Raw genomic sequence first — 27,967 nt, 5'->3', positions numbered from 1 at the left:
AAAACCTCTCACCTGAGGAGACATTGGTGCATTCCCACCGGGGAGAGGCCATTCACCTGCTCAGTGTGTGGGAAAGCATTCACTCAGTCCTCTGATCTGCTTAAACACCAGCGAGCTCACTCTGGGGAAAGGTCATTCACTTGTTCCCAATGTGGGGGGAGATACACTCAAATGCAGCACCTGTGGAGTCCCCAGTGAGCCCACACAGGGGGAGAGGCCATTCCGATGGTCAGTGTGGGAGAAGGGATTCAGTGATTCATCCCATCCCCCGAGACCCCAGTGGGTTCACTCTGGGTAGGAGCTGTTCACCCCTCTGTGTGACAAGGGATTTGCTGCGTCTTCAACACTATTGAGAGCCCACAGGGAAGTGGTCATCCCCCTGCTCCATGTGGACTGCAGGACTCTGATTCTGATGTTACTGTCCATCAGAGTCAGGAGTGGACCTTGTACTTGATGACACTGCTGGAGTATTGATGTTGTTGTTAACCACATTAACTGGGCTGGACGTGACTGAACTTACGTTGCCACTTTCTAAACCTCAGGATGTCTCTCTGGGCAGTAAGTCTCCACAAACAGCACTGTGACAATGAGCAGGGATCATCAGTTTTGATATAAATTGTGACTGTAGCACGGCTGATTCACAGCATCAGGTACAAGGTTGGAGTCCAGCCTTGTCCAACGGCCTGTGTGGAGTTCCCACATTCTCTCCATGATAGTGTGAGTCTCCTCCAGGTGCTCTGGTTTCCTCCCATAGTCCAAAGATGTGCAGGTCAGGTGGATCAGTCATGCTAAAATGTCCACAGGATCCAGGATTGTGCAGACTAGGTGGATCAGCCATTGGAAATGCAGTGTTACAGTGATAGAGTGCTCTGGGCGTGATGTTCTTCGGATGGTTGGTGGGGTTTGATGGGCCAATGCTCTCCTCCCACACTGTAGGGATTTTATTCACTGACTGAGGATAAATGCAACAGAGCAGAGTGCCTGAGAGAAGGAGCATGTGGTGTGCATCAATGCTGTCTATGCCTTTAGATAGAGGTGGGCACCGCAGGCGATATAGTGCTTTATCTCCACCGCTGCCCTCTCCGCACAACTCTACTTAGATTTGGTCCCTTCTCACTCTGTCACTTGTAATGGTTTGCTTGGCCCGTAACGGGCTTTGTTTGGAAATATTCTATTAGTCACACGAATGGTTTACTGCTGGTGATGATATGAGTAGATTAGAGTGGTGCTGGAAAAGCACAGCAGGTTAAGCAGGATCCGAAGAGCTGGAAAATGAATGTTTTGGCAAAAGCCCTTTTCCAGCACCCCTCTAATCTAGGCTCTGGTTTCCAGCATCTGCAGTCCTCACTTTTGCACTGCTGGAGATTATATGGTAACCAAAAGCAAAATGGCATAATGATGATTCTGATGGTGGGAAGTTTGCTGTAATAATATTTCTGGGTCGGAGAAAAGGGGAAAAAGAACACTTCACAGCTCACAGAACGAAAACTGAAAAGCAGTTAAATCAAACCAACGGTTCAGACAAGGAGGGAATATTTCCCTGGAGTTTGAGTAGCTTGAAAGTGATGGTGTCTGGGACAGGAATTTGCTTTACAGAGGTTGAAAGCTTTAAAACTGTTATATTCAAACAGTTCAATTTATTTTCTTTAATTTTACTTGCGGTGCAAAAAGCTCTTACAACATTTTAAAACCAACATTTACAAACCTTGTGTTAAAGATAAATGTTAAATAAAATCCATCAAACCATCGCTCACTGAAAACTGTTGTGGAAGTGCAATCTCCTGGAGAATCCCTGCCCCCTTCTTCCTACCCGGGCTCCATGACTATATACATACCTGGGAGATAGCAGCAGGAGGCCATTCAGCGTTTCAATCCTGCTCCACCATTCAATGGGAAACAGCTGATCATCCAGCTCAGTCTCCTGTTCCTGCTCTGTTCCAATCCCTTTTCATGACTTTACCTTGAAGAACTAGTCTAAGTCCTCATTTGGCTTCACTTCCTTTTGTTCCAGTGGCGTTGCTGTGTGGATGTAGGCAGGGGTAATGTGATGGTGCTGCCTCCTGGAGGATACACTCAGCATCCCTCATCATCCTGCAGTAACATCAACTGGGTTTCAGGAACTAGTGATAGAAACGGTTTCCAGGATATGGGCATCACTGGCTCAGCCAGCATTTATTCCCCATCTCTAGTTACCCTTCAGAAGATGGTAGTGAGCTGCTGTCTTGTACCATTCACAGTCCATTTGGCGCAGAGAGACCGACAACGCTGGGAGAGAGAGTGTTGCAGGATTTTGGCCCAGTGATTCTCCATCTTTGGTTCATCAAATGTTGTGTAACTTAATCACGATCTGCACGTGATTTTGAGATTTCAGTCTGCAAATCTTCACCATCTAGCACCCTGGATAAAAGGAATATGTACAGATTAGAAATTCAGAAAAGACAATTCTAGTTTCTCTGGAATATCTTTCTCCCCTTTCTTCTCCCAAAGCTGTAACCCTCCAGCCCTCTTACTCTCTCCCATCATTCTGACTCTGCTACCCCCTAATGTACACCCTCTACATTCTCATGGTGTTACTGATAAACAGATCCATGCCACCACTTTTCGTCCCTGGTTAGACTCTGCACCCTTTCTGGGTTCACTTCTTTTCCCTTCAGTTGCTGCAAGTCAATATTGAAACAGCAGACTGAAACAAAAGGAAACAGAAAGGGAGGTGGCAGATCCTGGACAGAAGAGGAACCTTCAGACTGGGAGAATGGGTCAGATTCTTCCTTGTTTCCCATTGGTCAATTCCCAGTGTTATGACAAGTTGCGAATGGAACTTGGTCCCATCTAGGCGTAGTGACACTTTGATCCCCCCAAAACTGATCAATACTATAGGTAGATGCATCCCTTCTCCTGCCAATGACAGTGTGAAATGCTTCCGCGAGTTACCCAAAAGAACTTGCTCCAAAACCCGCCCACATTCTGTACATGTACAGTGGTGGGTTTCCTCACACACGTGTGGTCCCTGCCTCAGGGCTTGTGGGATTTGTAGTCCCCATGAAGCCTCTGGAGACCTGTCCCTGGAAAGTGAGAGAAAGTGTGGGCTGGAGGGTGTTGTCTATAGGATATCCATTCAGACACACAGGACATGTGGGCTGCCACTGGGATTTACCGAGACATCCGCTTAGACACCCGGACTTCTGACGTAAGGAATATACATTCAGCCAATTGCGGGGTGGGGAGGTTAATAATGGGCAGCAGATTTTAAGCAGAGGTGGCTCAGTGGCTAACACTGCTGCCTCATAGCGTCAGCGACCCGGGTTTGATTCCAGCGTTAGGCAACTGTGTGGAGTTTACACATTCTCCCCACGTCTGTATGGTTTTGTTCGGTGCTCCAGTTTCCTCCCACAGTCCAAAGACGTGCAGGTTAGGTGGATTGGTCATGCCAAACTGCTCACAGGGTCCATGCATGTACTGGTTAGGCAATTAGCCACGGGAAATGCAGGATTACAGGGAATGGGTGGGTCTGAGTGGGATGCTCATCATAGGGTTGGTGTGGAATCGATGGATGAATACCCTGTTTCTGCACTATAGGGATTCTATTCTATTCTCCTGAAGAAGAATGTACCTATCTCAATGTGTTGTGAATCTGTGGAATTCCCTATTCAAAATGCGGTGGATGCCAAGACAATGAGCCAATTTAATGAAGAGATACAGATGTTGAATTTGCAATGAGTTGAAGCGTGAGAGAGAGCAGGCAGGAAAATTCAGCTGTGACCGAGGTGAGCTCAATCATCACCGTATTAAATGGTAGAGATGATTCAAAGGGCTTCATTGCCTTCCCTGTGCCCAGTGCTTATCTTCTTACAGTAATAACTGGAAAGGTGAATCCAAAACTCACCACCTTCACCAAAGGAGATTTTCAGAAACAGCAGGATAGTCAGGTGGGTTAGCGCTCCAAACTTAGGTAGTGAGGAAGTGTGTAGGAGATAATGATTTTGCAATTTTAAATTGAGGGGAGACAGTGATTTATGGTTTTAGACTGTGTAGTACATTCACACCGTCCAGAGTACTCTGTGTGAATATCTATCCTGTACTTTATTACAAAGCCAAGGTCACTGACAATGAAACCAAAACACCCAGGAAACATCGCCTCCCCTCGTAATCTGATAAAAGACTTGTGATAAGACTGGTTGAATTTAGAACACAGATGGAAAGCGGGAAGATTAAATCCAATCCCAAGATCCTGTGCTTAAACAAAAGAGACTACAATAGGAGGAGGTAGGAGTTGGCGAATGTAGAATGGAAACAAAGACTTTACTGTGGGACAGTTCTCAGACAGTGGAGGAATATCAAAGTAATTTTTCAAATTTCTCAGCAAAAGTATATATCAGTGAAAAGGAAGGACTGTTGGAAAAGGAGTAATCTGCCATGTCTAAGGCAATAATGGAGTCTATGAAATTGAAGTAGAAGGCATACAAATTGGCAAAGACCAAGGATAAATTCGGAGATTGGAAAAACTTCAAAGATCAACAGAAAGCATGATGGAATTGGGGATAAAAAAAGTGATGAGTAGCTCTCCCCAGGGACAGAATAGCAGTTTACCCTGCTCGAGGGGAACCTATTGTGTGGGGAACATATGGCCTCTATAATTGTTGAAGCACGTAACTGTTACCAGAGAGATAATCCTGATCAAGTTAAAAATCACAGCACACCCCAAAAGCTTGTACTTCCAAATAAACCTGTCGGACTATAACCTGGTGATGTATGGTTTTTAACTCTGTCCACCCCCAGCTCCTCCACATCAGAATCCTGATAGAGACCCCACTGAAACTGAAGCGCCTGTCAGATACTTGAGGGAGCCACGGGGGTTTGCGGGGGAGGGGGGGGGGAAGAAAGGGGGTGTGTGTGGTTTAACCACAAAGTGATGAACTGAACTAGACTTTTGAACTGCCGTTGCCATGGAGATAATATTGAGAGACAGTCTGTATTCAAAGTCACAAACCACAAAAGGTATAAGAAGGGGAGCCATACATCGGACAGGCGGGGAGTTACCTGATGCTGCCTGAAGGCATTTTGTATGTACACTATCCAGAGAGCTGCCGTGTCTCATCAATAAAGACTCAAAGAAGATCTCTCAGAGTTCTGTGCCCAGTTATTCCTATCCAGCAGGGTTCAGGAATATGAGCACACAGCAGTCAGACTTCACAGTGGAGGATACGAAGAACATGCCAGTAATTGATAAGGAGACTGAGGAAGGTGAGGACCAAGAAACAACCATTATCACGAAAGAGTTAGAGCTGGGCAAGCTAATGGAGCTAAAGGTAGACAAGTCTCATTGCCCTGATGGAATACATCCCAGGATACCAACAGAGTTAGGGGGAGAAAGAGCAAATGCACTTAGAGTCATAGAATCCTACAGCAGAGACAGGCCCTTTGGCCCAAACTGGCCCATACCAATCAGAATGTCCATCCACACTAACCCCATTTCCCTGCACTTAGCCCATCTGCTTCTGAAACTTGGTAAAAACAATGATTGCAGATGCTGGAAAGCAAATACTGGATTAGTGGTCCTGGAAGAGCACAGCAGTTCAGGCAGCATTCAACGAGCAGCAAAATCGACGTTTCGGGCAAAAGCATTCTGAAACTTTCCTATCCATGTATTTGTCCAAATGTCTTTTACACGTTGTTAATATACCCACCTCAACCACTTCCACTGGCAGCTCATTCCATATACATACCACCTTTGTGTAGAACACTTGCCCCTCAGTTTCCCATGTATCCTTTCCCCTCTAACTTTAACCTGATGCCCTCCAATCCTCGAGACCCTGCGAAAAAGACCGAGTGCATTCACCTTACCCACGCCTCTCATGGTCTTAGACACTTCTATAAAATATTCCCCCGCAGTTTCCTCTGCTCTAAATAAAAAAGTCCTCACTTGTCCAACCTCTCCCTGTAACTCAGACCCCTGAGACCTGGCATCATCCTTGCAAATATCTTCTTCATCTTTCCAGTTGAATAACTGAAACCTACACTGCACTCATCACATTTCCTGTGTTTCCCTACGGCACTGGAACCGATGTGACAACGCCAATGGATTACAATCAATGATTGATAATTCACTCCATTACAACAATCCCATTTTCATAGCTTTTTCCATGATGCAGGAATCCTTTTGTCTTTCTGGTTTCATGGTTAATTGTCCTCATACAAAACCAATCTGTGGCTTACCTGTTCCAGGGAAATGTGCCATGATTGTTTAGACTTTCAAAAACCAATGAAATCTCTCTTCACAGTCCCCACACGAACATGGACTTCGCTGTCTCAGTACTTTTTCCAGTCACACTGACATTTGAAATATTCACCCACGGGCAGAATACACACCTTTCCATCCAGATGAAAAGGTCAATGATATTCAGATCGGCACGGATCAAGTAACTATCAAAACTGAACATGAAGTTCAATTTGAATTTCTCAACTGCAAATCCCCCCTTTCAATACTCTATAACAGAGAAAACAGAAAGTGCTGGAGATCCTCAGCAGGTCTGGCAGCATCTGAAATGGTGAGAGATGCAGGAAACATTGCAGCCTTGAAGAAGTGTTGAGATGATCACACCAGGCATGTGTGCTTGATGACCATTATGGATAAGATGGGGGCAGGGATCCCTTTCTGGAAGGGCCTTGGTGAGACCACACCTGGAGTACTGTGTATACCTTTGTTCCCCTTTTCCAAGGACGGCTCTCCTGGTTATTGAGAGAGTGTAAAGGAGGATCACCAGATGAGTCCTGGGATGGGAAGATAGTTAAGGACTGCAGATGCTGGAAGTCAGAGTCTGTACAATGTGGACCTGGGGAGGTGCAGCAGGTCAGGCAGCATCAGAGGAGCAGGAAGGTTGATGTTTTGGGTCGGGACCCTTTGTCAGTCTCGATAAATAGCCCTAACCCGAAACGTCAACTTTCCAGCCCCATCGTATTCATGCTGGTCATCAAGCACCTATTTATTCTAGTCCAACGTTCTGGCACTCAGCGTGTAATCGATATTGTAGTGCTTGGTGTGATCATCTAAACACTTCTTCAAGGCTGCAATGTTTCCTGCATCTGTCACCATTTCAGATGCGGACAGACTTGCTGAGGATCTCCAGCACTGTTTTTTTTTGCCGATTTCCACCATTTTGCTGAAGCACAGAGTCATAGACATGTACACAGCTCCAGATTTTGTTGACTCACCTTCCTGGGATGTCAGGACTGATTGCTGAACAGGGACTCAATCTTCGTTTAATCCTCCTTTCCTTTGGCTTTCTGAGCCGCTAACTACATCACTAATGTTCTACCTCCCATTCCCTGTCCTGAATCTGACCCATATAAGCCTACACTTTAGTTCCCATCCCCCTGCCAGACGAGTTACAAACTCACCAATAGAACTGGCAAAAGCCCCCACCAGATTTGTCTCATCTCTGCCCAGGGGTAACCGGTCAGGCTGGTACAGGTCCCACCCAGAAACAGTCCCAGTGCCTGAAGAATCAAAACCCTTCTGTGGTACACCATTTCCCCAGCCACACATCCAGCTGATCTACCTTCTCATTCCTGCTCTCATTAGCGCATGGCACTGGGAGTAAGTCTGACATTATTACATTTCAGGAGCTACATTTTAATGTATCTCTGCTCTCCTATGTCGAGCTTTCAGGCCCTCATCCCTCTGTTTAGCGATGTCGTTGGTATCTGTGTATTGCACGACCATGGCCTGTTTACCATCCAGCTCCAGAATGTCCTGCAGCCACTCCATGATATCATGGATCTTGGCACCAGGGAGATTACATCCCATCCTGGATTCATGTCTGGGGGCACAGAAGTGCCTGGCTGTACCCCTGATTATTGAATCCCCTGTCACTATAGCCCTGCCACTCTCAGGCCTCTTGTTCTGATCAGCAGAGCTCTCTGTGGTGTCATTAACCTGGCTGATGCTGATTTCCCGAGAAGCCACCCCACCCATTCCTGCCCTGACAGAATCCCAAGTGATATACAGTATCTGTATGAGAAGGGGATAACAACAGGGGACTCCTCCATCCCTTCCTGAGCCTTTTACTAGATCTGATGTTCACCCATTCCCTTTCTGCCTGTGTAACCCTCACCTGCAGGGTGACTAACTCACTAAATGTGCTGTCCATAACATTCTCAGTATTGCAGATGCTCCACAGTGAGTCCACTCTCAGCTCCAGCTCTGAAAGGCAGTTTCCCAGTAGCTGCAAATGGGAACCCTTCCTGCACAAATAGCCGTCAGGGACACTGGAAGTGGCCCTTATTTCCCACATTGTGCAAGAGGAGCACACCACGGGTCTGAGGGCTCCTGTCACAACGTCTCTCTACATTCATCTAGTTACTCCCATTAAGAGAATTTAAATAAGTGAGTAACCTTCCTTCACTTCATACATGTCCATTATAATAACAAAAAAAATCTTTACTTAAGCTGATATGTCATACTTTAAAAACTTAAATACTCCACAGGTATCACTGACAAACTGGCTGTTCCGATTGGGACTGTGAATTTCTGAAAGGCCTGAAGTAAAACGGAGTTTCAGCTTCACCTTCTCCCTGTCTCACCTCACTATTTACACCCAACTCCAAAACACTCTCATTGAGCCAAGCAGCTCTCACAGTGCAGCCCTGTCATTTTCATTGTCTGCTCATACCTACTCTGCCCCACCCTCCTGTACTGTTCCAATGCATCTCAATGGGAGGTCAGACCAGCACTGCATCTTTCAATTCAGCGTCAAAATGGACTTTAGCAGTTTCTGAATGAACAGACAGTTGTCAGAATCTGGAACGTTCCACCTGAAATGGTGCTGGAATTTGACTCCACAAGAAATTTGCGGAGAATTGGAATTAGGGAGTTTACAGATTAACATTTTAAAGTGTATGATTGAGACTAAATCTGACAGTTCCTGCAAAAAGGCGAGGTGGAATTTGGATAAATCTGTGCTCTCTCTCAGGCCAATACCTCCTTCCACAGCTGCAGGGCCAAGAATTGAACACATACCCAAAGGGTGATCCAACCATGAACTTGAACATCTTTCTGCTTTTGGCTTGACAAAAATATTGAAGATATTTTCCCACAGACAGAACAGACAAACCTTTCTCATTCCACAGTTAAATACCAATGATATTCAGATCCTGAGGACTCCGCTAACTGTAGAAACATGTTTATTGAGATCCCTGTCTCAATTATTCTCAATTAATATTCTATAAAATGACTTCACAAAACAAAGCTCACAGTCAGTGCAAGATGAATAGTGAAGACAAACACTTCTCTTGGTATGTGTTTGATGTGTAAATGCTCCTCTTCAAATCACCCCCCCCCCCCACCCAGGAAGAGGACACGTGCATGTTCCTTGCTGTACCTTGGACCAAGATAAAGAGGACGACCATAACCCAGGACCTCTCACTGCCTGAGGCCCAAGCCATCTTCCCCTTTGCTCCAAACATGGGACCAAGAGTTTCTAATTCAGACTAACGACCTGCACAGAGTGTACCTAAACCCTCCCAGTCTACACTGATACATTCCATCCGGTTTCTGCTGCCACTCTCCCCTTTCCCCTTTCCGCCTCCTACACACACCATGGGTTACCGCGGGTCCAGTGACCCTTCCTCAGAACAGATGACAGCTGGGAAAATTAGAATCCCTTCAGGAAACAGGCCCTTTGGCCCAACAATTCCACACCCACCCTCCGAAGTTTATCCCACCCAGACCCATTCTCCTATTCTATTACTCTCCATTTCCCCCGAACTAATGCACATCCCTGAACACTACGGGAACCTTAGCTGGGCCAATTCACCGAACCTACAGATCTTTGGACTACAGGAGATAGGGATTAAAGAGTAACTAATAGGTGGGGACAGAGCCCAAAGAGACACAGGAACATTTGGAAAGATAAAGGAGTGGGAAGTTGGAAAGCTGTTAATGGAGGAGACAGGAACCTTCTAGCATCTCAGTGGCGGTGGTGGAAATGGTGGCTGATTATCTACATTGTGCCTGCAAAAAAGACCCTGAGCTTCCAGTTGCCTGCTGTTTAACACACAAGACTGTTCCCTGTCCAACATCTCTGTCTCATGCTTACTGCAGTGCTCCAGTGAAGCTTGATGCAAGCTGGAAGAACACTTCAGAACATACCAAATGACTTCCTATTTCAAGGACTGCAATTTCCCCTCCCATGTGGTCAACAATGCCCTCCAGTGTATCTCCTCCACTTCCCACACCACTGCCCTTGAACCCCACCCCGTCAAATGCAACAAAGATGGAATCCCCCCATCCTCACCTTCCACCCATATACAACCCATCATCCTCTGCTCTTTCCACCATCAGATCCAACCCCCTGAGATATATTTCCCTCCCCACCCCTTTCAGCATTCCACAGAGACCATACCTTCTGTGACTTCCACTTTAGATCCACACTCTCCACCAACCCACCCTCCACCTCTAAGCACCTTCACTTGCCACTGCAAGAGGTGGAAAATCTTTGCCCAAACCTTCCCTTTAACTCCACCACTGGATCCTCCCACATCCAGCAGAGATCTCCCTGCCCACCCAAACACCTCACCTAGTGTGTCCCTTGCTCTCGGGATGCCAAATTGTGGAATATTTCATGGAACATTTCTGGGACACATCCACCAACCAACCCCACCGCCCTGTGGCCGACCACTTCGGCTACCCCCCAGCCCCTCCGCCACCACGCTGACAAGGACATGCAAGCCCTCCATCCCAAATCCGAGCCACCTGACACCTGGAGGAAGAACACCTCATCTTCCACACGGCATCAAGGTTTCCTCATCTCCCACTCCCCAACTTATCTCAGATTCAACCCTCCAATTCGGCATTGGCCTCTTGAACATTCCCACCTGTCCATCTTCCTTCCCAATTGTCCATTCCACCCTCTCACCACGACCCTCCATCTACATCCACCTATAGCCTCCCTAGCTCCCTTCCCCCCAACCCCAAACACCCCTCCCTATTTATCTCTCAGCCATATTCCAGCACCCACATTTCTGATGAAGTGCTGACATTCCCAATACGTCAATTCTCCTGCTCCTTGGATGCTGCCTGACCTGCTGTGCTTTTCCAGCATCACACTTTAACACAAGCTGGAAGAACAACACCTCATCTTCCACTCGGGGACTCTGCAACCCTCTGGCTTCAACATCAAATTCAATAATTTTAGGTCCTGAACCCTCCCACGTCCTAGTGTCTTTGTCCCCTACCCCACATACCAGGCCTTGTTGTTACATAGCCTGCCATTACACACTACCTATGGTTAGCCACTAACAGTCCCCATTAACAGCTATTCACCCTCCCCCCATCCGATCGTTATTCACTCCTTTGTCCAACTGCTCTTATCTCTCTCTTTGGACTCTATCCCCACCTATCATTTACTCCTCAACCCCTGCCTTCTGCATAAAAACAGACTTTTTTTTCTCAGTAACATCAGTTCCTGAGGAAGCGTCACTGGATCGAAAATGCGAACTGATTTCTTTTCACAGATGCTGCCAGATCTGCTGAGCTTTTCCAGTACCTTCTGGTTGTTGTGTGTGATTTACAGCATCCGCAGTTCTTTTGGTTCTCATTTACCCGGAGTATCTAGTTCAGGTCCAGCAGACTGAAACAGTGTTTATCAACCTTCCCAGTCCACACTAACTCCATCTCTCTCCCAGTATCTGCTGTCTCTCCCACTCCTTCACATTCAGTCCCCCCTCACAGTGACACTGCGCCTGCAAAGCTGATGGTCATGTGTTGGCCAGCTGGACCCACCCCTCATTCACTCCCATTGGCTGGAGGATCACGCCAACTCTCCTATTGGTCGGAAGCTGTGTCAATCAGCCAGGCCCCATTGTGACCTGAGTGGTGGGATCCTCCCAGGTGTATCAGAGGCTGAGGGGTGACCTCATAGAGGTTTATAAAACCATGAGGGGCCTGGGTAGGATAAATAGACAAGGTCATTTCCCTGGGGTCGGGGAGTCCAGAATGAGAGGGCATAGGTTTAAGGTGAGAGGGGAAGAATTTAAAATGGATTGGAGGGGCAATTTTTTTTTCCAAACTGAGGTTGGTGTGTGTATGGAATCTTCTGTCAGGAAGTTGGTACAATTATACCATTTGGCATCTGGATGGGTATATGAATATGAAGGGTGCAGAGTGATATGTGCCAAGTGTTGGCAAATGGGTTTATTTTCATGCTGTACATCTCTACGGCTCTGCCCTGTGATGAGCTTCATCATTCACAGTGAATTGGTCAGTATCACAAAGCACAGGGGCTGGGGGCTATTCAGCCCATTGGGGCTGTACACTCTCCCTCTGGAGATGGTGCCAGTCAGTCCCAACTCACCTCTCATTTGGACATAGTCCTCCAAATCCTTCCTTAAAAATGTTAAATTTCACATTTGTTTTGACAATAACTACTGAATCTGCATCCAGCTGTCGGTCAAACTGTTCCAGATGCTCAGAACTTAGTGAGTAAAGTAATCTTCACATTTTTCTTTGCATTAATTTGCCAGTTACCTGAAAATAGTTACTAAAAATTGTGACGTTAAAGATTTCTCACTCTGTCTCTCTGTAAATGAAATACCCTGGAAACAAATCAACTCCTGCTCGAAATCACTGCTTAACCTTCTCAGCTCCAAGGAGAATTGTCAGACCTTCTGCTAACTCTCCATAAAAGAGAAACCTATCTTAATTTTAATTTATTAGTGCCATAGAGATGTACAGCACAGAAACAGACCCTTCAGTCCAACTTGTCCATGCTGACCAGATATCCTAAATTAATCTCGGCCCATATGCCCACAGTTGGCCCATATCCTTCGAAACCTTTCCCAATCACATATCCAATGAGATGCCTTTTAAATATTGTAACTGTACCAGCATCCACACTTTCTCTGGCAGCTCATTCCATACACGTACCATGTTCAGCTTGAAACTTTGCCCCTAATATCCCTTTTCAATCTTTTCCCTCATGCCTGTGCTTTCTAGTTTTGGACTCACCTAAACAGGAATAAGACCCTGGCTGTTTACCCTATCCATGTCCCTCACGATTTTATCAAACTCTACGGTCACCTCTCAGCATCCGATTCTCCAGTGAAAACAGCCTCAGTCTATTCAGCCTCTCCCTATAGCTCAATCCCTCAACCCTGGCAATATCTTTGCATTATTTCTGAATCCTTTCAAGTTTAACAATATCATTTCGATAGCAGGGAGAGAAGGACTGAAAGCAGAATTCCAGAAGTGGCTGAATGAATGTCCTGTACAGCCGCAAAATGACGTCACAACTCCTGTACTCAATGCACTGACCAATAAAGGCAAGTACACCAAACACTTTCTTCACTACCCTGCCTATCTATGATTCCACTTTCAAGGAACTATGAACCTGCACTCCAAGATCTCTTTGTTCAGCAACAATCACCAGGACCTTCCCATTAAGTGTAGAAATCCTGCCCTGATTTGCTTTTCCAAAATGCAGAACCTCATATTTATCTGAATTAAACTTCATTTGCCACTCCTCAGCACATTTGATTGGAGTCTCATTGTACTCTCGGGTAACTTTGCTGTCCACTGCACCTCCAATTTTGGTGTCTATTGTAAATCTACTAACCATAGCTCCTATATTCACATAGAAATCATTTATATAAATGGCAAAAAGCAGTGGACCCAGTACAGAGCCTGACAGCATATTGGTCATCACAGGCTTCCAGTCCAAAAAGTACCCTCCACTCTGACACTGACTTCTCAGCAAGGTTAGTGCTCATGGCATACAGGGAGAACTAGCCATTTGGATACAGAACTAGCTCTTCAGACTGGAGGCCTGTGACTAGTGGACTGTTACAAGGATCACTCCTGGATCCACTACCTTTCATCATTTATATCAATGACTTGGATGTGAACATCGGAGGTATAGTTAGTGAGATGACACCAAATCTGGAGGTGTAGTGGACAGTGATAAACAGTACCTCAGAGTACAATGGGATCTTGATCAGATGGGTGAATGGGCTGAGGATTGGCATTTTGGAAACTCAAATCTTAGCAGGTCTTATACACTTAATGGTAAGGTCCTGGTGAGTGTTACTGAACAAAGAGTCCTTGGAGTGCAGGTAGATAGGATAGTGAAGGCGGCATTTGGTATGCTTTCCTTTATCGGACAAAGTATTGAGTACAGGAGTTGTGAGGTCATGTTGTGGCTGTACAGGACATTGGTTAGGCCACTTTTGGAACGTTGTGTACAAATCTGGTCTCCCTCCTATTGGAAGGATGTTGTGAAACTTGAAAGGGTTCAGAAAAGATTTACAAGACCTTTGCCAGGGTTGGAGGATTTGAGTTAGGCTGGGGGGTTGAATAGAGGTTGAATAGATTGGGGCTGTTTTCCCTGCAGCGTCGGAGGCTGAGAGGTGATCTTATCAATGTATATAAAAACCTGAGATGGATTGATATGATAAATAGACAAAGTCTTTTCCCTGGTGTGGTTGTTCCCAGCACAAGAGGGCATAGGTTTATGGTATGAGGGGAAAGACTTTAAAGAGACTTGAGAGACAACGTTTTCACCGAGGGTGGGACGTGTATGGAATGAGCTGTCAGAGGAAGTGGTGGAGGCCATTACGATTGCAACATTTAAAAGGCATCTTCATGTGTATATGAATAGGAAGGATATGGGCCGGGTGCTGACAGGTAGGACTAGATTACATTGGGATATCTGATCAGCATGTACTGGTTGGACCGACGGGTCTCTGTTTCTGTGCTGTCCATCTATGACTGTTTGACCTTCCAGCCAATTCCGTATCCAAACAGCTAGTTCTGACAGAATTCTATGGTATTGAACCTGCTAACCAGTGTGTTATGTGAAACCTTGTGTCTTTCTCAAGTCCAAGTTACTGATTTCAATGCACAAAGCTATGCTGACTCTCCCTAATATTTTCTTGCTTTTCCAATGACATGTAAATCCTGTCCCTAAGAATCCCTTCCAACAACTTCTTTGCCACTGACTTCAGGCTCACCGGTCTATAGTTCCCTGGCTTTTCCTTACCACCTTTCTCAAATAATGGGACAAATCTTCCAGCACCTCACATGTGGCGATCAATGATACAAATATCACAGTGAGGGGCCCAGTAAAAGCTTCTCTAATTACCTACAAAGTTCTGGGATATACCTGATTAAATTCCAGGGATTTATCCACTTTTATGCATTTTAAGACATCCAGTACCTCCTCCTTTTTAATATGTACACTCGCCAAGTTATCAATATTTATTTCTCCAACTTCTCAAACTTCCACATCCCCTTTCAGTAAAAACTGACATGAAATACTTACAGAATCTCTCCCACCTACTGCTGTTCCATAGACAGTCTTGTTGATCATTGAGGGTCACTATTCTCTGCCTAGTTATTCTTTTGTCTTTAGTGTATTTGTAGAATCTCTTTGTATTCTCCTTAAACCTTTTTCCCAAAGCGATCTCATGTCCCCTTTTTCGCCTCCTGGTTTCCCGCGAGTATACTCCTACTGCCCTTACAGTCCTCTCGGGATTCACACAAACACAGTGCGGTCTGTACCTGACATATCCTTCCTTCATTTTCTTGACCAGAGCCTCAATTTCTCAGGTCATGCAGCATTCTCGATGCCTCCCAGCCTTGGCCTTAACAGGAACATACTGTCTGTGTACTCTCATTGTCGTAGGCCTATGGAGGATGTGGCAGATGAGGACAGAGAAACAATCATTATCAGTAAAGAGGTAGTGTTGGGAAAGCTAACAATTCATTCTTATTTCTATAATTCCTCTCTAGCCTCAGAACTATCACTATCTTTGCATCAAAGACATCTCAATCTCTGCAACATCCTCCAATCTCTAATCTCCTCCAGTCTCAACACACTTTCTATCTTTAATCTTGTCCACCCTCTCAAATCTCAGTGATGTGCCTTTCTTTAATTCCAGCCTTCAAGATAACCCATTTTTATTTCAGATTCATGCACCCAGAGATCCACAATGTCCCGCTTAACCTCTGTCACATTTTCCTCCAAAAAACATTATTTAATCACGTATCATCTATTCTAATATCACCTTCTCTGACCTGGTTTCTATTGTGGCTTGTCATATTCCTATATTACGCGTTTGTGGTCTACATGACAGAAAACGGTTTTGTGGTCCATTGGATTTATGCTGTAAAGAAATCTCCCAGCTAACGATTTTAATCCCATTTTCAAGCACAGAGCCCATAGACCTGTCAGCCTTGGCCTTGCAAGTGTGTTCCTAAATAGATTTTAAATGCCTTCAGGATTTCTGTCTCTCACTCTCTTCCAGACAGTGAGGTTAAATGCAACTGTTGCTCGATGCTATCACCCACAGGGTTCAGAGCAGCACGGTTAGTGCGAACCAGAGATCGCCCATTGGGAAGGATGGCAGGGTCCCTGACAGGGGGCACTGGAGATTTACCAGGATGGTTCAAGGAATGGGGGATTTTAGTTGCAGAATTTGTGGGCCTTTTTTAACATTAATTGTTCACGTGACATGTGTGTTGCTAATACACATCAAGAATAACCATCCGCAATTAATGGACTCTCCTTTTCAACCTCTCCCCTTGCCTGCGCTGTGGTAATATTCAGGTTAACCACTACCAGACATCTCTCTCTAATGAGAGAGCAGTCCTGTGGTCGGGTAGGACAATGCTGACTTGATCTTTTACACAGTGATGCCACTGTGCCTCTAGGGTGGGGAGAGGGAATGCTGAAGGTGGTGGATGGGAAATCACTCGGGTACAGTACATTATCCTGGAGGATGTTCACTTTCTTTATTATTGTTGGGGGGGGGGGGTGCACTGATGCAGGCAAGTGGAGAATGTTCCAACACAATCCTGATGTGTACCTTATAGAGAGCAAACAGACATTGGGGAATCAGGAGTTTGGGGAAACTGAGGTGTTCTCCTTGTAGCAAAAGAAATTTGGGGAGCTGTGACAAAGTGGTTTACAAAAGTTACGCATTATTATAATAAACCTTAGACCCTTCAGCTCATTATACAAGGATTCCAGGACACATGTTGAAGATTTGGGAAGATCTATTGAAAGGATGGTTTGATTCAAAGGAGAACTTTTATTCAGCAAATGGTATTGATCTGGAACACAATACTCTCACACAATACGAATATCCAGGTCCTGATGTATTGAGTAATTCTGTCAGAGTTTGGCGTTACAGTGACTGAGATTACCATCTGAATGTCTGCCTGTAATACAAGTTTATAAAATCCGTCACTGTCAGTTCAAGTTTGAAACTCATACAATCCCTTCCTCCTGGCCCAGGATGACTGTACACATTACCCCTGGTGGAGGTCAGCAGGCTCTTCAAGGGCAAATCTATGTGGGTTTCTATGAATTTCCACCTTGGAACTTCATGTGACTGAACATGAGACAGAATGTCCCAAGATTCAGTGAGATATGGAGAGCAGGATTTGCTTCCTTTTCTTTCCTTCCATTCTGCCGCTGAGCCTCCTCAATAAGACATGGGGTGTGAAAGGCTCATGCACATTGATGGGCAAGTTGTCTCCATTCTGACCAATGGGCAGCAAGATCCTCCCAGTCATGAAACAGATTATCCCTGAAAGATAGCAACTGCGCATGCTTCCCACTGCCCAGTGCTCACAGTCCATGTTTCGAATAATGAGGGGGGGAATCTCCTAGAAAAGGCGTAACAGGAAAGTTCCAAAAGGATTATAAACAGTTTACAGAGAGATCTTCACAGGAAACTTGGGCAACAAGTTGGCAAATAGAGTATAACTTGGGATAAACTGTAGAAAGCTGCATCACAAAGGGACTGGGGGAAAATGAGCAGGAAACAGAAAGCGAGCACACAGTTACAACAGGGAATCAGGAAAGGGAATGGAATACTGTCCCTTATTTCAAAGAGTTTGTAATATAAGAGTTTGGAGTATATACCTTAGGGCAACTAAACAAATGGCGAGCGAGACCACATCTGGAGTAACGTGAACAGATTTGGTCACTTTAGTTCATGAAATAGAGCAGTTTATTGGAGGCATTTCAGAGAAGATCCATTGGGATGATCCCTGTTTTGAAGGGATTATCCTGTAAGCAAAGGGTGAATAAGTTGGGAATCTACTCACTGGACTTTGGAAGAATGAGAGGTGATCTCTTTGAAACATACAGGATTCTGTCAAGGTTTGACAGGATAAATATGGAGAGGATGTGTCCCATTACGGTGAGTCTTGAACCAGATTCTGGATCAGTCGCGGAATCAAGGGCTCTGTTTCAGATTTCTCAAGTTAAAGGCAACACCGACACAGGTTAGGGTTTCAGTAGCAATGGAGCTGGAGTGAGAAGGAGATAAGCAACGTTTTAGAGATTGGAATTCCTGGTGTTTGTGATTGTGTAGATGTCTGATCAGAAGATCACCTTGGGGTCAGATATGAGAGCAATATTGTGAAGAATGTAGTTCTGCCTCAGACACTTCCCAGTGAGAGGGAGGGACACAGCAGTAAGGGAAATGAATTTGGAATAGCAACTGAAGGCAATGGGTTTAACAATGACAGTGTGTCATTGGAGTGAATTGCAGCTAATCGAAGCGTGGTAAGCAGTTTGATAACTGAGTAATAGTGGAGTAATGGAGAGGGATGATGGGGAGGGAGAGCTGGGCATCGTCAGTGTACATGTGAAACCTAACACGGTGCTTTTGGGCGATGTTATCTCCGGGCAGTATGTAGGTGAGAAACAGGACAAACCAAGGATAGACCCTGGAGGGACACCAAATACAAGGAATTCAGAAAGGAAACGGAGAGTGGAGACGGAGCAGGATTTTCCAACGATGGTGAGGTCAAATATTAGGTTTTAGCAGAATGGGAGAGAAGGACATAACCAGAAAAAAACAGACAGACAGATCATGGAACAATATCTGTGAATTGCAAGTTGGGGGGGGGGGGGGTGACCGTGGTGGAGGGAGGGAGGGCGGTGACAAGCAGGAGGATGAGACAGATTTGGAATGTCCATGATTTAGCTACACTAGGGTAAATGGTCAAGAGGACCTCTAATAAGGCTTGACAAGGGACTCGAGGAAATGCAAGTTTAGGACTAAAATGAGGAGCACTCTTGTGAGGCAGTTTGGCTCGGTGGGCTAGTGGAGAGGGAGGAAAGAAGCAGAGGCAGCTGATCGGATTGTCTCAATGTTATTGACAGAGAAACTCCATGTGCTCCTCACTCTTGTTGTTGGAGGGGAGGATGGAGGAGACAGGATAATGGACAGTGTTTTTATGTCCAAAACAATAAACAAAACCTGTGATAGTGATTATGAAAATAAGTGAACAAACCTGTCGTATTTATCATTTATCAAGAATATTAAAATATGCAACTGAAGTTCAGGTTTGAATCCCAAATCGGTAGAGGGTAGCTCTGAATTCAAGAAAAAAATAACTGGAATGAAGAATCTACTGTTTGCCATGGAACCATTGGGGATGTTTTTCTGCTATCGACAATGTCCTTGAGGGAAAGAAACCCGACAGTGGCCCATCAAGTCACTCATTGTATTAATCACTGCACAGTCTCAACAAAGGAATGAAACTGGATGGACCACATTACATCTACCAATGCACTGGAAAATACAACCACACAATCAGCCCTCTTGACCCTGCAACCTCCGCCTCACTGTGGGCCAACAACAGCAGCAGAACTGTACTCCAGCCCAATCTGAAATCTCATGGCCTGATATCCCCCACTTAACCATTTACATCAAGCCAGGGGAATCAACCCTCGTTCAATGGTGAATGCAGGAGGGCATGTCAGGAACAGTACAAGGCATACCTAAAAATTAGGTGCCAACCTGGTGCAGCTACCAAACCTGCAAGCCAAACAGCACAAGCAACACCAAATAGAACTAAGTGATCCCATAACCAACAGATTAGATTGGAGTTCTGCAGTTTTGCCACACCAAGTCAAGAATAGTGATGGACAATTAAACAACTCACTGGAGGAACCATCACAGATATATCCACCCTTACTGATGGAGGGGTCTCACACATTCATGCAACAGATAAGAGGACAGCATTAGCAGCGATTTTCAGCCAGCAGTGCCAAGTGGATGAGCCTTCTCCATTGGTCCCTGCCATCACAGATATGAATCGACTTGGTTGAAAACTCATTTCCAATCAGATCAAGAAATGGATAAGCAGTGTAAAGGTATGGGCCCTGCCAATATTCTGGCAATAATACTGTTGGCTGTGCTCCAGAACCTGCTGCCCACCAAGGCAAGTACTGTTCCAGTACTGGCACCTACCGACTTTGTGGAACATTGCTCTGGGATGTTCCAACACAAAAACACAGGGCAGATCCAACTCAGCCAATTGCCCTCCATCAGTCCACACTCGCTCAGCAGTGAAATGATGGAAGGTGTCATCAACAGTGCTGTCACGCAGCTGCTCAGCAATAACCTGCTCAGCGATGCCCAGTTTGGGTTCTTCCAGGGCCACTCAGTTCCTGAGCTTGTTACAGACTTGATTCACAAACTGACAAACAGCTGAATGAGGTGAGGATGACAGGTCAGCCCCCCTCCAAGACCACTATTTCGACTTCAGTCATATCACCTGACCTCAAAACAGTCTCAGTTCATTTGCTGAAACTCTCATTCATTCCTTTTGTTGACTCTAGATTTCATTATCTAAACCCACTCCTGGCCAGCATCACATTCACCCTCCCGATAATCTCAAGAATATTGAAAACTCTACTGCCGAAGTGCTCACTTGTACCAAAACTTGCTGATCAATCAAAAGACTCCCATTTATAAGCAACAACAAGTTATTTTCGCTCCTTTGAATTAATTCCTGGCTGTAATCATTCCTATCTCCCTGCACCACACACCTTTTCATATCTCAATAACTCATTTTAGTCCAGACTCTCAATGATGTGTTTATTTTTGAGTTCTCCTGTGTGAATATTTCTATAGACTCCAAGGGAACATGGTCTGGAATCCCCACTCTAACTCTCTAAGATCTACTTTCTTACTTCAAGGCATTCTTGAAGAACTGCTTATTTGGCAATGGTTTTGGTCACTGGACACAATATTCTCCATCTGTAACCTTATGTCAAAACTTCTCAATAATATTTTTGTGAAATTAAAACCATGATGATTTGTACAGATATCTTCTACTCTTCAATATCGCTGAGTGAATAATCTGTAACGTCTCTTACCCAACCACGTTGTGGGAGCACCTTCACCATACAAACTGCAGCAGTACAAGGAAGTCAAACATCACCCTCTCCACAGGCAACAAGGCTTTGGCATTGATCGCTGGTTTCTGTGGAAGGAGAAATACACAGTTGATGTTTCAGGGAGTGCAATATGAATCACAGGGAATGAAAATGGTGCAGAATTTGACTGTCAGAAATTGAAGGAAAATGCACTCGCTTATTGGAAAAAAGAATTCTTGACTGTCAAAGATATTGTGGAAAAAAGTAACCTGATAATGGAACATCATACGGTCAGGAGCCGGGCAGCAGTGGACAATTCATTTACATTCCTGAAGAAGGGCTTATGCCCGAAACATTGATACTCCTGCTCCTCGGATGCTGCCTGGCCTGCTGTGTTTTTCCAACTCTACATTTTTCAATTCATTTTCAAAACAGCTGTGAAAGTAATTGTAAAATACTATACAGAGCAAAAATATACCCATGAGAGATTGAGGAAGCTAGATAATGAACAAGTGGACATCAGAGAACCCAGAGATGAACCAGGGCAGAGTTCACTTTTATGATTCCACAGTCAAAGATGTCTAGCACAGAAACAGACTTCTTCGGTCCAACCTATGCCAACCAGATATCCTAATCTAATCTACCTTCATTAAATCCTTTTTGCCACTCCTCATCTGATCAATAACCCACTGTACTCTGAGATAACCTTCTTCATTGTCCACAATACCTCCAATTTTGGTGTCACCTGCAAACTTACTAACTAAACGGCCTCTATTCATATCCAAATCATTTAAATGAATTACGAAACAAATCCAGAAAAAAGTCCATTTCTCTGGGTTTGAATGTGCTGTGTGTAAATCCTGCCCTATGACTCTTTTTACCAGGGAAGGCTGTACATACATCCCTCTGATCTTTGCCCCCAACAAAGCTGGCGGCCGCGCACGTGTCCAGTGAATCATTGCCCCGAATAAAGATGGCGGCGCTCACTCGGGCCGATTACTCAACGAGGCATTTTCCCGTTTACTTCAAACATGAGACTGAAAGTTTCAAATTTGTATTTTCCGATGTGTACCAAATGATTGTAAAACCTCTCAGACCATACCAACACCATTTTCCTCCCACTAACGGCTGTTTATTTCTTTCCTTACCGACAGCTCTCCGCACATCCATCCCCAACATCCGCGCCGACCGCGAGGATGATCACGTGGTATAGTCAAGTCCCGCCCCTCATTCACTGATTGACCTGAGGACCATCTGCCCCACCAGGTCCTCCAGCTCTACCCCTGCCTTTCCATTGGTCCACCACTGACATCATTAACCCGGGGTATAAACGATGACTGCAGATGCTGGAAATCAGATTCTGGATTCGTGGTGCTGGAAGAGCACAGCAGTTCAGGCAGCAAGCAAAGTGCTTCAAAATCGACGTTTCGGGCAAAAGCCCGAATAAAGGCAGTGAGCCTGAAGCGTGGACAGATAAGCTAGAGGAGGGTGGGGAGAAAGTAGCATAGAGCACAATGGGTGAGTAGAGGAGGGGATGAAGGTGATCGGTCAGGGAGGAGAGGGTGGAGTGGATAGGTGGAACAGGATATAGGCAGGTAGGACAAGTCATGGGGACACTGCTGAGCTGGAAGTTTGGAACGAGGGTGAGGTGGGGGAAGGGGAAATGAGGAAACTGTTGAAGTCCACATTGATGCCCTGGGGTTGAAGCGTTCCGAGGCGGAAGATGAGGCGTTCTTCCTCCAGGCGTCTGATGGTGAGGGAGCGGGGTTGAAGGAGGCCCAGGACCTCCATGTCCTCAGCAGAGTGGTAGGGGGAGTTGAAAAGTTGGGCCACGGCGCGGTGTGGTTGATTGGTGCGGGTGTCTCGGAGATATTCCCTGAAGTGCTCTGCTAGGAGGTGCCCAGTCTCTCCAATGTAGATGAGACCACATCGGGAGCAACGGATAAAATAAATGATATTGGTGGATGTGCAAGTAAAACTTTGGATGTGGAAGGCTCCTTTAGGGCCTTGGATAGAGTAGGGGAGGTGGTGTGGGTGCAGGTTTTACAGTTCCTGCGGTGGCAGGGGTAAGTGTCAGGATGGGAGGGTGGGTTGTAGGGGGGGCATGGACCTGACCAGGTAGTCACGGAGGGAACGGTCTTTGCAGAAGGCCCAAAGAGGTGGGGAGGGAAATATATCCCTGGTGGTGGGGTGTGTTTGGAGGTGGCGGAAATGTCGGTGGATGATTTGGTTTATGCAAAGGTTGGTAGGATGGAAGGTGAGCACCAGGGGCATTCTGTCATTGTTATGGTTGGAGGGCTGGGGTCTGAGGGCGGAGGTGCGGGATGTGGATGAGATGCATTGGAGGGCATCTTTAATCACGTGGGAAGGGAAATTACGGTCTCTAAAGAGGAGGCCATCTGGTGTGTTCTGTGGTGGAACCGGTCCTCCTGGGATCAGATATGGTGGAGGCGGAGGAATTAGGAATATGGGATGGCATTTTTGCAAGAGGTAGGGTGGGAAGAAGTATAATCCAGGTAGCTGTGGGAGTTGGTGGGTCTGTAAAAAATGTCAGTGTCAAGTCGGTAGTCATTAATGGAGATGGAGAGGTCCAGGAAGGGGAGGGAGGTGTCAGAGGTGGTCCAGGTAAATTTAAGGTCAGGGTGAAATGTGTTGGTGAAGTTGATGAATTGCTCAACCCGGGCCCGATTGTTGGCTAGAGCATGCGCACTGCTTCATGACTTTTGTTGCTGTTTATCAGTTACAAGAGTGAGGGACAAAGTTAAAAATCACACAACCACCTGATGAAGAAGCAGCAAAGCTCGTACTTTCAAATGAACCCATTAGACTATAACATGGTGTTCTGTGAATTTGAATTTTGTCCATCCTAATCCAACACCAGCACCTCTAAGGTAAAAACAATGACTGCAGATGCTGGAAACTAGATTCTGGATTAGTGGTGATGTAAGAGCACTGCAGTTCAGGCAGCATCCGAGGAGCAGTAAAATCGACGTTTCAGGCAAAAGCCCTTCATTAGGAATAAAGGCAGAGAACCTGAAGCGTGGAGAGATAAGCTCGAGGAGGGTGGGGGTGGGGAGAAAGTAGCATAGAGTACAATAGTTGAGTGGGGCAGGGGATGAAGGTGATGGGTCGGGGGGAGGGTGGAGTGGATAGGTGGAAAAGAAGATAGGCAAGTAGTACAAGTCAAGGGGACACTGCTGAGCTGGAAGTTTGTAAATAGGGTGAGGTGTGGGAAGGGGAAATGAGGAAACTGTTGAAGTCCACATTTCAACCCCAGGGCAACAATGTGGACTTCAACAGTTTCCTCATTTCCCCTTCCCACACCTCACCCTAGTTCCAAAATTCCGGCTCAGCACTGTCCCCTTGACTTGTCCTACCTGCCTATCTTCTTTTCCTCCTATCCACTCCACCCTCCTCCCTGAGCTATCACCTTCATACCCTTCCCCACTCACCTATTGTACTCTATGCTACTTGCTCCCCACCCTCTTCTCGCTCATCTCTCCACACTTCAGGCTCTCTGCCTTTATTCCTGATGGAGGGCTTTTGCCCGAAACGTCGATTTTACTGCTCCTCAGATGCTGCCTGAAATACTGTGCTCTTCCAGCACCACTAATCCAGAACCAGCACTTCCAAGTCGAGTGAGGGAGGAATGCATAACGTAACATAAAAACTAGGAACAGGAGAAGGCCGTCCTGCCCTTTGAGCCTGCTCTGCCATTCAATGTGGCCATGGCTGATCATTTCGTGGATGCAGAACCATTTACTCACATTCTCACCGTATCCCTTAATTAATTATTTCTTTTTTAAAAAACCTACCTTAGCTTTATAAATGTTTACTGAACTAGCATCAACTACTTCCCTGGGCAATGAATTCTGTAGAGGTCAAGAAGTTCCTTCTCAATTCAGTCTTAAATTTGCTGCCTCTAATCTTGAGATGATCCCTCTTGTGCCAGCTTCACCTGCCAGTGGCAACATCCTCTCTACTTCTATTTTATCCATTCCATTCATTATTTTATATTTTTCCATTCTTCTGAATTCCAATGAATATATTACCAATCTACTGTTAAGCCAAACCCCTCAACTCCGGAAACAATCTAATTAACCTCCTCCTTATCGATGGGACGGGGCAAATATAATGCGATTCAGCAAGAATTAGGATGCATAGAATGGGTTCGCAAAATGCAGGGGATGCAGACTATTGAAATCTGGAGCTGGTTTAATGAACAGATATTACATGTCCTTGACAGGTATGTCCCTGTCAGGCAGGAATGAAGTGATAAGGTAAGGGAACTATGGTTTACTGTGGAAATTGCATCTCTTGTTCAGAAGAAGAAGGAGGCTTATGTGATGATGAGGCAAGATGGAACAGATGAGGCAATGGAGAGTTACATATCAGATAGGAAGGATTTAAAGAGAGAGTTAAGAGCAAAGAGAGGACACAAGCAGTCTTTAGTGAATAGAATAAAGGAGAACCCTAAAGCTTTCTATAGGTATGTGAGAAACAAAAGCGTAGGGTAGGAATATGGCCAGTCAAAGACAGAAGTGGGAAGTTCAGTGTGGACCCTGTGGAGACCGGTGAGGTGCTAAATGAACATTTCTCATCAGTTTTCACTCAGGAAAAGGAGAATATTGTAAAGGAGAAGAGGTACAACATATTAGACTAGAAAGGATCGAGGTTAGTTACGATCAGGTGTTATCAATTCCAGAAAGTAGACAAGTCCCCTGGGCTGGATGGGATTTATCTGAGGATTCTCTGGGAAGCGAGGGAGGAGATAACAGAGACTTTGGCTTTGATATTTGAGTCGTCTTTCTCTACAGGTTTGGTACTAGAGGACTGAAGGATTGCAAATGTTGTTCCCTTGATTCCAAGGGCAATGGAGATGATCCAGGTAATTATAGACCAGTGAGCCTTACTTCTGTTGTAGGAAAGGTTTTGGAAAGGATTATAAGAGAAAAGATTTATAATCAACGAGCAAACAACAATTTGATTTCAGATAGTCAACATGGTTTCGTCAAGGGCAGGTCATGTCTCACAAACCTCTGAGTTTTTTGAGAAGGTGACCAAGCATGTAGATGAGGGTAGGGCAGTTGACATGATATACATGGTCTTCAGTAAAGCCTTTGATAGGGTTCCACATGGTAGGCTGTTGGAGAAAATGCAGAGACATGAAATGGAGAGTAATTTAGCAGTTTGGATTCGAAACTGGCTTTCTGAAAGAAGGCAGCGAGTGGTGGCTGATGGAAAATATTCAGCCTGGACTCAGGTTAGTAGTGGTGTGTCACAAGGATCTGTTTTGGCACCACTGCTGTTTGTTATTTTTATAAATGACGTAGATGCAGGCATGGGTGGCTGGATCAGTAAGCTTGCAAACGACACTAAATTCCGTGGAGTGGACAGTATGGAAGAATGTTACAGATTGCAGGGGTACTTGGATAAACTGCAGAATTATGCTGAGAGGTGACAAATGGAGTTAAATGCAGCTAAATGTGAGGTGATACCGTTGAGAAGAATAACAGGAAGGCAGAGTACTGGGTTAATGGAAAGATTCTTGGTAGGGTGGATATGCAGAGGGATGGTGGAGTCCATGAACATAGATGCCTGAAAGTTGCCACCCAGGTGGATAGTACTGTTAAGGCAGTATACGGTGTGTTAGGTTTCATTCATAGAGGGATTGAGTTCCGGAGCTGCAATATCATGCTGCAACTAAACAAAATGCTGGTGCGGCCATACTTGGAATATTGTGTGCAGTTCTAGTGCCCATAATACGAGAAGGATGTGAAAGCATTTGAAAAAGTGCAGAGGAGATTTACCAGGATGTTGCCTGGTCTGGATGGAAGGTCTTATGAGGAAAGGTTGAGCGACTTGAACCTGTTCTCATTGGCAAGAAGTGACTAAGAGGGGATTTGAAAGAGACATACAAGATGATCAGAGGATTAGATAGGGTATACAGTGAAAGTCTTTTTCCTAGGATGATGACGCTAGCATGTATGTACAACTACAAATTGAGGGGTGATAGATTTAAACACGTCAGAGGCAGGGTCTTTACTCAGAGAGTGGTTAGGGTATGGAATGCACTACCTGCTAATGTGGCTAACTCAGCCACATGAGGGAAATTTAAACAATCCTTTACTTAAGCACATGGGTGATTTTGGGATAGTGTAGGGGGACGAGCTGAGAATGATTCATAGGTCGGCGCAACATCAAGGACCGAAGGGCCTGTTCTGCCCTGTATTGTTCTATGACTATCGTGCTACAAGAGATTTCTGCTGTCTTAAACAGAGTGATGGATCTTGTACTGTGGCCTTACAAAATGTCAGCGATCTCTGCCAACAATGTACGAGGTATAGTCAGTTCAATAATATGATGCTGCAACAGGAGCGGAATAGGTAACTCCATACAAAACCCTACACCTTCTCACCTATTTTCACCTCCAAAACTGAGGAAATTCTACAAAAGCACCTCCATATCCCACCACAACACTTTGCCCCACAATCGTGGTATCTGACTGTGCACAAGGAGGAGTGCAACAGTATGTATTGGGACCCAATGGGGCCCTGAAACACTTGGTAAAGACTGAAATCTTCTGAGCATTGAGAGCCCCACCACATTGTATTTATTTTCTATATTTTTTTCCTCTGTTCCTGACTTCCCTTGTTTTTCCTAATGAACCTGTTCAAAGTAGTTATTAAACACACCTGCACTAGCTGTGAATTGAACTCAAGCCTCTCGATCCAAGATTCGGGATATTTTCACTGCATCACAAGACATCGACTCTAACTTCCCTTGTC

At 45.3% G+C, this 27,967-nt stretch overlaps 1 long non-coding RNA gene across 4 annotated transcripts; it reads right to left on the bottom strand.

Annotated features, from left to right (window-relative positions):
• Positions 1–1,631: 1,631 nt before the first annotated feature.
• On the bottom strand, positions 1,632–27,967 carry LOC140493959 (uncharacterized). Of its 4 annotated transcripts, none has more exons than XR_011963800.1 (4): positions 27,875–27,967; positions 21,180–21,286; positions 15,554–15,679; positions 1,632–2,397 (listed from the first exon to the last, which is right to left on the bottom strand). It is a non-coding gene; the product is annotated as an uncharacterized lncRNA (long non-coding RNA). The 4 variants fall into 4 exon arrangements; XR_011963799.1 differs by lacking the exon at positions 27,875–27,967 and adding an exon at positions 22,328–22,374; XR_011963798.1 differs by lacking the exon at positions 27,875–27,967 and adding an exon at positions 21,449–21,556.

This window comes from Chiloscyllium punctatum, chromosome 23 (genome assembly GCF_047496795.1).
Source record: "Chiloscyllium punctatum isolate Juve2018m chromosome 23, sChiPun1.3, whole genome shotgun sequence".
Taxonomy (NCBI): domain Eukaryota; kingdom Metazoa; phylum Chordata; class Chondrichthyes; order Orectolobiformes; family Hemiscylliidae; genus Chiloscyllium; species Chiloscyllium punctatum.
Note: the sequence above shows the minus strand (reverse complement) of the source record. Positions and strands in the feature narration are given on the sequence as shown.